Source organism: Heterodontus francisci, chromosome 31 (assembly GCF_036365525.1).
Source record: "Heterodontus francisci isolate sHetFra1 chromosome 31, sHetFra1.hap1, whole genome shotgun sequence".
Lineage (NCBI taxonomy): Eukaryota > Metazoa > Chordata > Chondrichthyes > Heterodontiformes > Heterodontidae > Heterodontus > Heterodontus francisci.
This window is the reverse complement of record NC_090401.1, coordinates 52,574,893-52,587,042: the sequence shown is the minus strand read 5'-3', so window position 1 is coordinate 52,587,042 and position 12,150 is coordinate 52,574,893.

Below are 12,150 nucleotides of genomic sequence, written 5' to 3'. Positions count from 1 at the left end.
ATTATTGGTCAGTAACCAGAAGCCAGTAACGATATAGCAGTGGCTGCCTCCATGACAGCAGCAACAGAACTATGAGGAACAGGCTGCAAACGAGTCCCTTCATGTGATCAGGGGCATAATATTCAATGGGATTTCTGCTTCAGTTGTAGTTGCACATTGTGGGTATATATGATTCTAATTGTCCAGCCCACACATCTGTGTGTTGTGCAGATCATAAATAATAGAATGGAAGATAAAAATTTGATTAAAATCTATTTTCGATTTGTAGATGATTGTCAGCTGTGGCTTAGCACTCTTGCTTCAGAGTCAGAAGGTTGTGAGTTCAAGTCCTACTCCAGGACTTGAGCATAAAAATCAAAGCTGCAGTTTAGTAAGTGCAGATCATCCTCCAGTACCTTATCCAAGAGGACATTATTCATGTATGACTATTGTCGAGCAGTGTCAGTTGCGACCACATTACAGCTGAGTCCAACTCTCTCCTCACCACATCCATAGATGTGCATTTCGGGCAGGAGTCACAGAATCAAAATTAGGAGCAGAAACCCTGTCTAACCAATGACCACTGACACAATTTTCATTGACTCAGAACAGACTGAGGAACAAACGTTATATATTCTTTGTGTTATTCTTGGCTTAGTGATCATACTCTTGCCTCTGAATCAGAAGGTGCTACATTGAAGCACCATTCTTAAGATGTGAGCTCATAATTTAAGCTGACATTTAAGTGTATACTGAAGGAGTGCTGTGCTCAGATGTGCTGTCATTTGGATGAGACCTTAAAACAAAGTCCCATCACCCTGCTCATGTGGGCATAGGAGCAGAAAAGATCATTAAGGTTCATTAGGCCTTTCCCATGGAAAATAACATGCAGCACTCTCAGGTAAATTCACCCAGCTAGGAGCCATGTTTGAAGGGAACACAGAGCAGAGGTTCATCACTACAAAGGTGCAGCTATGTCTCTGACTCAGATTCCCTTTGAGTATTGTCCCCTCCTGTGAGTGGAGGACCGGTAAATTATCTTTATCTATTACATCCTTCAATTTTTTTTTCTTTACCAAACCTCCACCCAGCTGCACCATACACATTCACTACCTCTCTGGATTGTGCATTCCACACTTTCACCATTTTGCATTCTGATTTTCTTTCACTGTGGTGAAGCATTAATTGTGCCCTGAAATTCCTCATGACCAAGACATGGAAACTACCATCATGATTATTCCTAGATGTGAAGAAAAGAGGTAAAGGCATTTCTTGGTTTAAATCATATTTCTTTTGAGGATTTAACTATATCTCTGAAGGAAGATCATTGACCTGCAACATTAGCTCTTTCTCTCTCCACAGATGCTACCTGGCATGCTAGGTATTTCCAGCATTTTCCATTTTGATTTCAGATTCCCAGCATCCACAATATTTTACTTTTGTAGTTATATCTTTCTCTTGTTTTTTTTTCTCCTGTTGAGCTGGTAAAACACCCTTGAAGAACAATATGGTTGAAACAAATGTTGTTGCTATTCTGATTGTCATTTGTGTCAGTGATACTCAATGCACTAAAGCCAACGGGTGATGTCAGCATAATGGTTTGCATTGTACTGGTTTGTTTGTTTGCTGAGTGGAGCTGATTTTGGGAACATTTATGCTCAGTTCCACTTGGTAATTGATCAGTTTTTCTCAAAATGTAATGTTATTGTATATCTGTGCGATTTAAAGAGGATTTTAGAGTTAGAGGGGTAAATGGTTTCTTTGGCACACGTGGTCCAGAGACCTGAAATGGTATGTTGCTTCTCAAATGTCAGGGACATCACAGAACAAACATGAAAGGTTCTGGAATGGGAGGGTGAGCAGAGAGTGGTTGTGGATCTTGTGGCCGTCAATGGTGTAGAAAGGAGTATGTTAGAGGCTCTGCAAAGAGATTTCAAGGATCTAAATTTTAAATTAAGGAACTATAAATTCAGAGTAGCAATCTCTGGATTACTCCCAGTGCCATGCACTGGACTGCACAGGGAGATAAAGATTAGGATTGTCAATGCATGGTTTGAGGGGCTAAATGGCTTACTCCTGTTCCTAGGTTACTGAGTTATCACATTAAGTGGCATCTACTACAGAAGCCAATTCCTGCCATATTTGGAGTTTGCAATGCTTCTGTGGGTTTCCAACTCGTCTGGCACTGCCATGGCCATCCTTGTTCTTCATAAAATGGTGTAAGTTTGTAAGCAACATTTTTTTTGTCCATGTACCTTTCCCAAATGACTCCCATAGGCAAATTCTTGTGCTCCTCCTAACCATAGGCTGTCAATGCATTGCACTGCAACTTTAGTAATATCCTTTAATCCCCCACCCTATGGCTGAAGCACTACAGTGTAGGGCATAGCCCAATAGCATGGTTTGAGAAAATCATATACCCCCTTAAGCTAAACCATGTGAAAATCTTTGTAATCAGATCCCTGGTTCTACTTCATTGCTAGTGGATGGATAACACATCAACAACACTTCACATATAAGTCAAGCACCAAGTCTTCAGAGCATGCTCCATCCCAATCTGGATAGATAACTCCCAAAGCTTTGGTCAAACTACATCAATAGAAAAAGCACTGATCTAATAGGCAAGCACGGCAGTACACACAACCAAGAGGAATTGTCTTCACAGTCTACGTACCAGCAGAGTGTGTCATCTGTTACAAGGATGCTGACTGCTAATTTGCACCATATTGCTATCACAACTAGTTGTGCTGCAGCATCAACCTGCTTCCACCTTCTTGCAAAGCAGATTACGGGAGTGTCGTGGTATGTTGCTGGACTAGTAATCTAAATGCCTGGCTGAATAGTCTTCAGGACATGAGTTCAAATCCCACCATAGCAGTTTGAGAATTTGAATTCAATTTAATCTGTAAATAAAAAGCTGGCATCTGTTAAAAGTGACCATGAAGCTGTTGGATTGTCATAAAAACCTAACTGATTTACCAATATCCTATAGGGACGAAAACCTGCCATCCTTATATGTGACTTCAGTTCCACATCAGTGTGGTTGACTCTCAAATATGCACTGAAGTGGCTGAACAAGCCATTAAGTTGTACAGAGGAACTCAGAATGGGAAATAAATGCTGGACTTGGCCAGTGATGCCCACACTTTGAGAATGAATAATGACAAAAAGCTACTTGTGGAAATGGTGTTGTGGTGTGTTAAAAAGGGCCATACTCCTCATAACCATCTCATGTAGCACCACCTGATGCAGTATCACTTCCATTTACTTCCATTTGAACAACAGTCAAACAGATCCCATTACTGGACTTCTCCATCATATGCCTGTAGACTTAATGTTTGTACATTGTGTTTCCATTCCCTTCACTTTTGCCTTGTTTCTCCTTTCTCCCCTGTTAAAGGTCACCATGGATTGAGATGCCTTTGGAATCATTCTGAAGGCTGTAAGAAGTTTTGTTCCCTATTCTGCCATCTCTTTTAATTATCCATGTCCCATTAAATTTTACCTGCAACTCCTCTCAGTGATATGCTCTTTACACCTGTCCAAATCTGCTCCCGCAGCTGTGAATAATTGTGAAAATGAGCCAAGCCTAGAAAATTGAGTGCCATTAGTATAGTACCATCCTGCTGAGTTCCACATGTTCTGAACATGCATTTTTAAAAGCAACTTACATCAGGACATGAAAATCAACCGCATGTAAAACGTAACAAATAATTCTGATTTATTAAGGATGAATAAGAAAAAAAAATGCCACCTAACTTAATCTAATAACACTACAATGTAAGCATCTCTATTTTTGATGGTACATATATTGTATTTAAAGCCTACTACATTGAAACCCTACTGTTATGGAAATGGACACTCGTTATCTTCTGAAATGCAGTGACAGCGTATGTGTGGTGAGAAAGATTAGTGCTAATAACAGTTCTGTACCTGTAATACTTTCTCTGTCATCATGCATTATCTGCATGAAGACAGACTGTTGAAAATGGCACTTTATTAAGTTTTTGAATTTTCTGATTTCTGAAATATTAGCACCAACAATGGGAATTTGCTGATAATTTTTCTATTTGCCATATCGCAAAATGGATAGGAGACATACTACCTACTGTCTGATCAGACTAGGATTGATTGTTTTGTGTTTTGCTCAGTTTCTGCAAGACAATCGGAAGTGCACTTGTTCACAGTGTAAAATCATTCAATGTGTCAGGGGCATATCATTTGCAAGCCCAAGGAATTATCTGCAAATTAATTCCCAACAAATTTTAATTAATGTCGTTCCATTGATAGTCATATTTTCCACTTTTTTGAGTGTACCTTGTTATGATCCCCGTGGGGACCACCAAGAAACAAAAAGAATCAAGTCCTCCGATTGATCCCAATTTAGGAAACCAAAACAAATGGACAAAATTTCACTTTTATAAATTTTAACACTCAAACCAAAACCAACATCAATTAAACATGAGTAACAGACAGATCATGGTCAATATACATGTTTTAAATTACATCTTAATTATCAGATACAACAGGGATGGGTCTCACGGTTTCATGGGGCAGTCAGCATATATGGCAACAATTACAGTCATACAGTTCTTCACAACTCTGAAGTTCCTCAGGTAGATTTTCAGCTCCTTTCTTCATGGAATTAGCTCTTGTTCGTCCTCCGACAGCAGTTCCCTCAATCCCAACTCCTTGGGGTCTTCACCACAAGGCTTACTTCTCCAGAAGCTCCTCTGCTCTGCTCACAACAGTCTTGATGGCATGGATTTATCAGTCTTCCCTTTATCTGAGTCCTTCTGTGACAACCTGTGCACTGTATGGCCTGGTCTGGTTTGTTGGTTGCTTTGAGTAACAGATACAGCTTCTGAATTCAGTCTTCACTTTCTTCTGCTTGCCGGCACTCCACTCTTACCTGATCTGGGGAGGACTCTGTCTCCTTTTATCTGGTTCTAACCAATATCAGTTTTCCCAGAAACCTGAAGTTGTTTTTCCAGCTTCTGCTTCAGTTTTGGTTTCTGTTTCTGCTTCAGCCTTGTTTCTGTTTCAATTCTAATTTCCCTCTCAGTTAAGGTCTAAAAAAAAACAAGCTTTGCAACCACAGATTCCATTGCAGCATTGCCTGGTGAAGCGGGGAGGCAGGTGGGAGGGGGTATCTAGTGGAAACTGGGAAGTCAAGTCTTTGTCAACATGACTCTACAACCAGATCATCAATCATCTAATCTGATCACCAGTTACTGGATCAGTCAATTATTGTAATTGCTGGTTAATATGTTTGTGTTCAAAAGAAAGTGTTTTTTCTTGCAATTACATACTCTGCACTTCAAAAGATAAACCAGGTTGATATTCTATATATCTTTCTAGGTACCAAATAACGCAATGCAGCACCAAATTACCCCTGAAAGCAGAATAGGGTTGTCCTTGATCTGGGCAATGCTGGACAGTTGCCAGCTGAGAAGCAATGCACCTCTGCCTAATGGATCTGTCCACTCTGTTTTGCAGCCCCCCCCTCCCCTATCCTATCCCCACCCCGCCATAGAATGGAGCACTCCGTTATTGCTACAAGTACCATCTAAAAGGATTGCTGGGTTGGCCTTGCTTAGTGAGATTGACAATCAGTGTTAAATTAAGGTCAGTCTTATACTTCAGTTCTACATTTATTAGGAACTGATTGAGACTGCTAATTTCACTTTAGACCCTTACAGCCAACAGACAGACTTTTGTCCCGTCAGTCTGGTCTGTATATGAACGCATGTTCCAGAGTGAAAGCCTAGTGTCTAATCTATTGTGCCACCCGGTTCCCATATTGATTTTTTAAAAAGCTTTCTCCCAAGAAGTGAGAAAGAGTCTGGACAACATATTACCCATCACCTTAGAGCAAGGTAGTGCAGAAAGGACAACCCAACAGATTGCTTAAGGCAACTGAGCAACGAGGACTTTGAGGGCCCTGAGACTTTTTTTAGTCTGAAGAAGAGAAGATTCAAAGGAAATAGCATTCAAGGAGTCAAATGGCCTACTCCTGCTCCTATTTCTTATGTTCTTATGACTATTAAGGGAATAGATCAAAATGAACCTTGATAATATGTATTGAGATCGCATCAGACTCTTAAAAATGGGAACAGACTAAGCGTAGCAGGAAGGTGTGGAATTCAGGTTTAACTGATTCACACAGAGGTTTACAAATATGTCAAATTGATTTCCAGTAGACATATAATGTGGTGAAAATTGAGGAAGAATTCCTTCTGATTCATAGGATGCTGTAGTCAACTAAGGGAGCTGAATTTGGTGTAACTAAATAAAGTAGAATGGTGATCAGAATCAGGATTTCTACACAAATATATAACGTATGTATTAAAGATATTTTATTACTTGCTTGGGATAGTGAGAAGATGTAGTTACAACAGAAGTTTAGAGTATAGGCTTCATAGGAACATCGTAAGGTTAATTTCATGGATGTAACTCCATATAGTTAAAGATGAAAGCAAAAATTCCCCTGGTTGATGAAGGCACTTCCCAGTGTGTGCTAAACCATACAAACTAGAGGTTACATTTTTGATTCCAAATCCATGCTGAGTTTGCTGATCTCAGCCTTGGCAACTGTTGGGATTCCAAGTTTGGCTTCCGTGACCCTGGGCTAGCGACAAATAAATTCAGTCAGAGCTCCGGCTTCTGATCATGTCTGTTGTATCTTGTGTATGGGTAGTGGACAAGAGCAGGATCGGGCCTGCTAGCAATGGCCTACAACTAAACAGCCTTCCAATATTCATTCTCTAAGTATATGCAGAATGGATGCCCATTGAACCAAAGGCAAGCAAGATTCAGTACGTACAGAAAAGGAGGGGAAAATGGTTTTGTAAAGATTATGACAGAAATGTGCAACTCTGTGATTTTCCTTTTTTGGGTAATAATGTTGGCAGTGTGTTGACGTGCTTACAAAAGTCACACTTTGCGCATACTTCGGGCTGAATTTTATTGGCGGCAGCACTTTGCAGCGGCGCACTTTAAAGTCAGCGGCCTTCCGACACGGAAGCGCTGCCGCTGAGCCCCTGCAATATTTTGCATGGGGACTCATTTAAATGGAGGGGGCAGAGTGGCCACCCCCGATGATGTCGAGGGGGTGGCCGCTGCGTCCCCGGCAACAGCATCCAACACCACCACGCAGGCGCCAGCGCCATTTTTAAAGGGCTTCAAGCCCTTCAGTTACATTCGCATCTTTAAAGATCCTGCTTTGATAAAAATTTCAATAAAATATTAATTTAACTTTGAATCCCCTCTCCCACCCTCCACCACCCACCCACACTGAGTACTCAATACATAAATTGTCCTATCTCCCCAAAAAACACTTTTTGTAATTCCAAACTTTCCCATCCAAACTTCAGCATATTTGACCCTCAACCCCTTCCCACCATCCCACAACTAATGGGAATAGTTTTCCCCACTCCACCCCCGCCCTGATAATTTTAGTCCTCCTCCCTCCCCACCAGTGTCTTGCGAAGGAACTCCATACTGAGTTCCGAAGGCACGTGGAGTTGCGGCCAGCGCCCGTAATATCGCCATGGGACAGCCACCAGATCCAGGCAAGTTCATTACCATTTATTTTAATGTATTTTAATATTTAAATGATGGCCCCGCCGCTTGGCGGCAGTGCGGGAGCCACACTGAGGCCTCGCTGCCACCTGTAATATGTGGCGGGGCCTTCTCGGCATCTTGGATTGTGGCAGGCTTCTCCTGTAAGTATCTTAGGGGCCCCCCTCCACGAGCCATGTGTCGAGGGGCTGGTAAAATCCAGCCCTTCGCTTTTTTTGTGTAAATCATATAAGTCTTGCAATTACATTACCAATCTTAGTCCAAACCTGTTGCATGATCTTGCTGTACCTCAGGACATCATAAGTTTGTCCTTACTGGTTGCTGTTTTTAGTAAGAGATAATAAATGTAATATATTTAATATTGAGTTAAACAGGTCATCTTTACTGTTGTGATCAATCCTTTTAGTGACCAACTGAACATTGCTGCTAGGGCCGCAAATGAGATGAGCCATGAGAACTTCAGGCAACGGGATTGTCACATTCACTCATCTTCAGAGGTAATGGTATAGATGAATTTTATTCTGAACACTTCCTTCAGTAGATATATTGTAATTATTTCTTATCGAAGTTGTCAAAGGAAATGACTGATACTTCTAAGACTGCATATTGCACATCTTAGAACATAGAACATAGAACAGTACAGCACAGTACAGGCCCTTCGGCCCACGATATTGTGCCGATCCTTTAACCTACTCTAAGATCAAACTAACTACCTACCCTTCATTCTACTATCATCCATGTACCAATCCAAGAGTCGCTTAAATGTCCCTAACGTATCTGCTTTTACTACCACCGCTGGCAGCGCATTCCACGCACCCACCACTCTCTGTGTCAAGAACCTACCTCTGACATCTCCCCGAAACCTTCCTCCAATCACCTTAAAATTATGCCCCCTGGTGATAGCCCTTTCCACCCTGGGAAAAAGTCTCTAACTATCCACTCTATCTATGCCTCTCATCATCTTGTACCCCTCTATCAAGTCACCTCTCATCCTTCTTCGCTCCAATGAGAAAAGCCCTAGCTCCCTCAATCTTTCTTCACAGGACATGCCCTCCAGTCCAGGCAGCATCCTGGTAAATCTCCTCTGCACCCTCTCTAAAGCTTCCACATCCTTCCTATAATGAGGCGACCAGAACTGAACACAATATTCCAAGTGTGGTCGAACCAGGGCCTTATAGAGCTGCAGCATAACCTCACGGCTCTTAAACTCAATCCCCCTGTTAATGAAAGCCAACACACCATAAGCCTTCTTAACAACCCTATCAACTTGGGTGGCAACTTTGAGCGATCTATGGACATGGACCCCAAGATCCCTCTGTTCCTCCACACTACCAAGAATCCTGCCTTTAAGCCTGTATTCCGCATTCAAATTTGACCTTCCAAAATGAATCACTTCACACTTTTCCAGGTTGAACTCCATCTGCCACTTCTCAGCCCAGCTCTGCATCCTGTCAATGTCCCGTTGCAACCTACAACAGCCTTCCACACTATCCACAACTCCAGCAACCTTCGTGTCATCGGCAAACTTGCTAACCCAGCCTTCCACTTCCTCATCCAAGTCATTTATAAAAATCACAAAGAGCAGAGGTCCCAGAACAGATCCTTGTGGAACACCACTGGTCACCGAGCTCCATGCTGAATACTTTCCATCTACTACCACCCTCTGACTTCTGTGGGCCAGCCAGTGTTGTATCCAGACAGACAACTTTCCCTGAATCCCATGCCTCCTTACTTTCTGAATGAGCCTACCATGGGGAACCTTATCAAACGCCTTGCTAAAATCCATATACACCACATCCACTGCTCTTCCTTCATCAATGTGTTTTGTCACATCTTCAAAGAATTCAATAAGGCTTGTGAGGCATGACCTGCCCCTCACAAAGCCATGCTGACTGTCTCTAATCAAACCATGCTTCTCCAAATAATCATAATCCTATCTCTCAGAATCCTCTCCAATAATTTGCCCACTACTGACGTAAGACTGACTGGTCTATAATTCCCAAGGTTATCCCTATTCCCTTTCTTGAACAAGGGAACAACATTTGCCACCCTCCAATCATCCGGTACTACTCCAGTGGACAGTGAAGACGCAAAGATCATCGCCAAAGGAGCAGCAATCTCTTCCCTCGCTTCCCGTAATATCCTTGGGTATATCCCGTCTGGCCCCGGGGACTTATCTGTCCTCATATCATTCAAAATTTCCAGCACATCCTCCCTCTTAACCTCAACCTGTTCGAGCATATCAGCCTGTTCCATGCTGTCCTCACAAACGACCATGTCCCTCTCACTAGTGAATACTGAAGCAAAGTATTCATTTAGGACCTCCCCTACCTCCTCCGACTCCAGGCACAAGTTCCCTCCACTATCCCTGATCGGCCCTACCCTCACTTTGGCCATCCTCTTGTTCCTCACGTAAGTGTAGAACGCCTTGGGATTTTCCTTAATCCTACCCGCCAAGACTTTTTCATGTCCCCTTCTAGCTCTCCTAAGTCCATTCTTCAGTTCCTTCCTGGCTACCTTGTAGCCCTCTAGAGCCCTGTCTGATCCTTGCTTCCTCAACCTTAAGTAAGCTTCCTTCTTCCTCTTGACTAGCTGTTCCACATCTCTTGTCATCCAAGGTTCCTTCACCCTACCATCCCTTCCCTGCCTCATCGGGACAAACCTATCCAGCCGTCGCAGCAAGTGCTCCCTAAACAACCTCAGGTCATTACACCCTTTGTCTGCTTTTTCAAGTCAAACACAATGAGGAAAACATGCTGCTTTGCAAATTGTGAAGCAGTTGCACATGTTTCTATTGAAAGCCTTGTATGGTTACATTTGAGTAGTATTATTCATTGATTGTTGAAGTTTGTCCTTGACAGGGAACAGAGAAGTAGTCAGATGACTCATTGGACTTCAGGAGAATGTGGTCCTCAGGAATATTTAAGAAGGCATAAGCTTTTGAAAACCTCTTTGTCGTTGGATGACAAGGGTTTCTTTCTGACAAAATGGTCTACAGCTAGGGGGAAGGGAGTTGAGTGCAGTGTGCCTGCAAGAAGGGAATCTATCATTTAACCCATGGTTGGGTATTTATTAATTTCAATTATGTTGTCAAATAACTATACTTCAAAAGCAGAATTCTGCTATCCTAGGTTACTCTAGCTACCATATAGGACATAGGTACATGAAATATTTTTATTATTGTTAAAAACTCTCTGCTTTTTAAAGAAGAGTACAGTTATGAAGGATTAGTCTTTGAAAACCCCTGGGTTGTGTCCAATTCTTTCCATTGGTGCCATTATTTATCTGGTCACAAGTCAAACTAACAGTACATGATTTTTCTGCTCACCTCCAAGTTACAGTTTACATTTTAGGTTCCCTTAGAAAAACTTTAATTTAGTCGAGTTTGTCAGTGCCTCTGGCAAACTTCCACTGGGCTTTTATAATTGTTGGAATGCTGCAGTAGCATTTCTTCACCTGAAGAAAAGGTTAAAATATTACGACTTTTTCAATTGATTCAGTAAATTCTAGAATTAGGGTGGGTGCTGTGCATCAATAAACTAGGTCTCTTCATAACATCCAGCTTCAAAAACGAACAGTAAAGCATTCCTTTGGGAACTATTATATGACCGAAACATGTACATTTCTTTGAGGCTCTGCCTCTGAAGGACAGTTGGGGCTCAAATGGAAAATTTCCTGCACACAATCCCTAAAAATGCAAGCACAGGAGGTTAGAGGGGAAAAAAATGCATCGTGTCCAGGGATGGATGACTTGCACTTTCTTATTCACCATGCTGGCTTTTTTCCCCTGATATCCTCCCTGATCTCCTGAAGGATTTGACTCTTACTGGAATAAAGTTCCACAGGCTCTGGTTTTGCCAGTTGGCCATTCTTCTTGACAGTAAGAGTGGACAGGCTATTTCACTATGCAAGGCAACACAGCCAAACCTGATCCTGTCCTCACCTGAAATCCACTACACATACCTTTGTCAGTAGGTGTCACTGGGTAGTAAACTAGAGCGAAAACCCTAGTTGACTTTTCCGTTCTTTAGCCCAATGACAAACAGCCAATTGTAACAGTGCAACTACTATCACATCAGCTAACTTGGCACAGGAATCAAACCTGGTAACCTCTGTTTCATGGAGTTGTATTACACAAGGAAATGTCTTTACTCGCTAGGCCCTCAAGAGTACTTTTGTCACATTTGCAGCGAAGTAGGAAGTACCAGGGTGAATTCCCTCTCTGTAGCCTGATTGGCCAACAAGTAATTCAAAAACTCCTTAGAAAAAGATTGGAATTATTAACATTCACACCTTAGTTACTTAATTGCATGCTATACTTAGTTCACATGACCCTCTAATTCCAACCCAGATTGATCTGCATATAAAATGAGGGTTTAAGTTTCAAGAGGGCTTTAGGCCCTATCTCTCAAAGCCTGACCAGGTATGAGTAACAGGTTCCATTTCCTGAAATGTATTCATAAAATACTTGATACTTATAATAATTCAGCAGAGTAAATCAGCAATTAATTATCATTTGAAATTAATGTGTGAGCATCTGATTAATTCTTGGTTAGGGAAAAATATTGTCATAAAAGCAATTACATA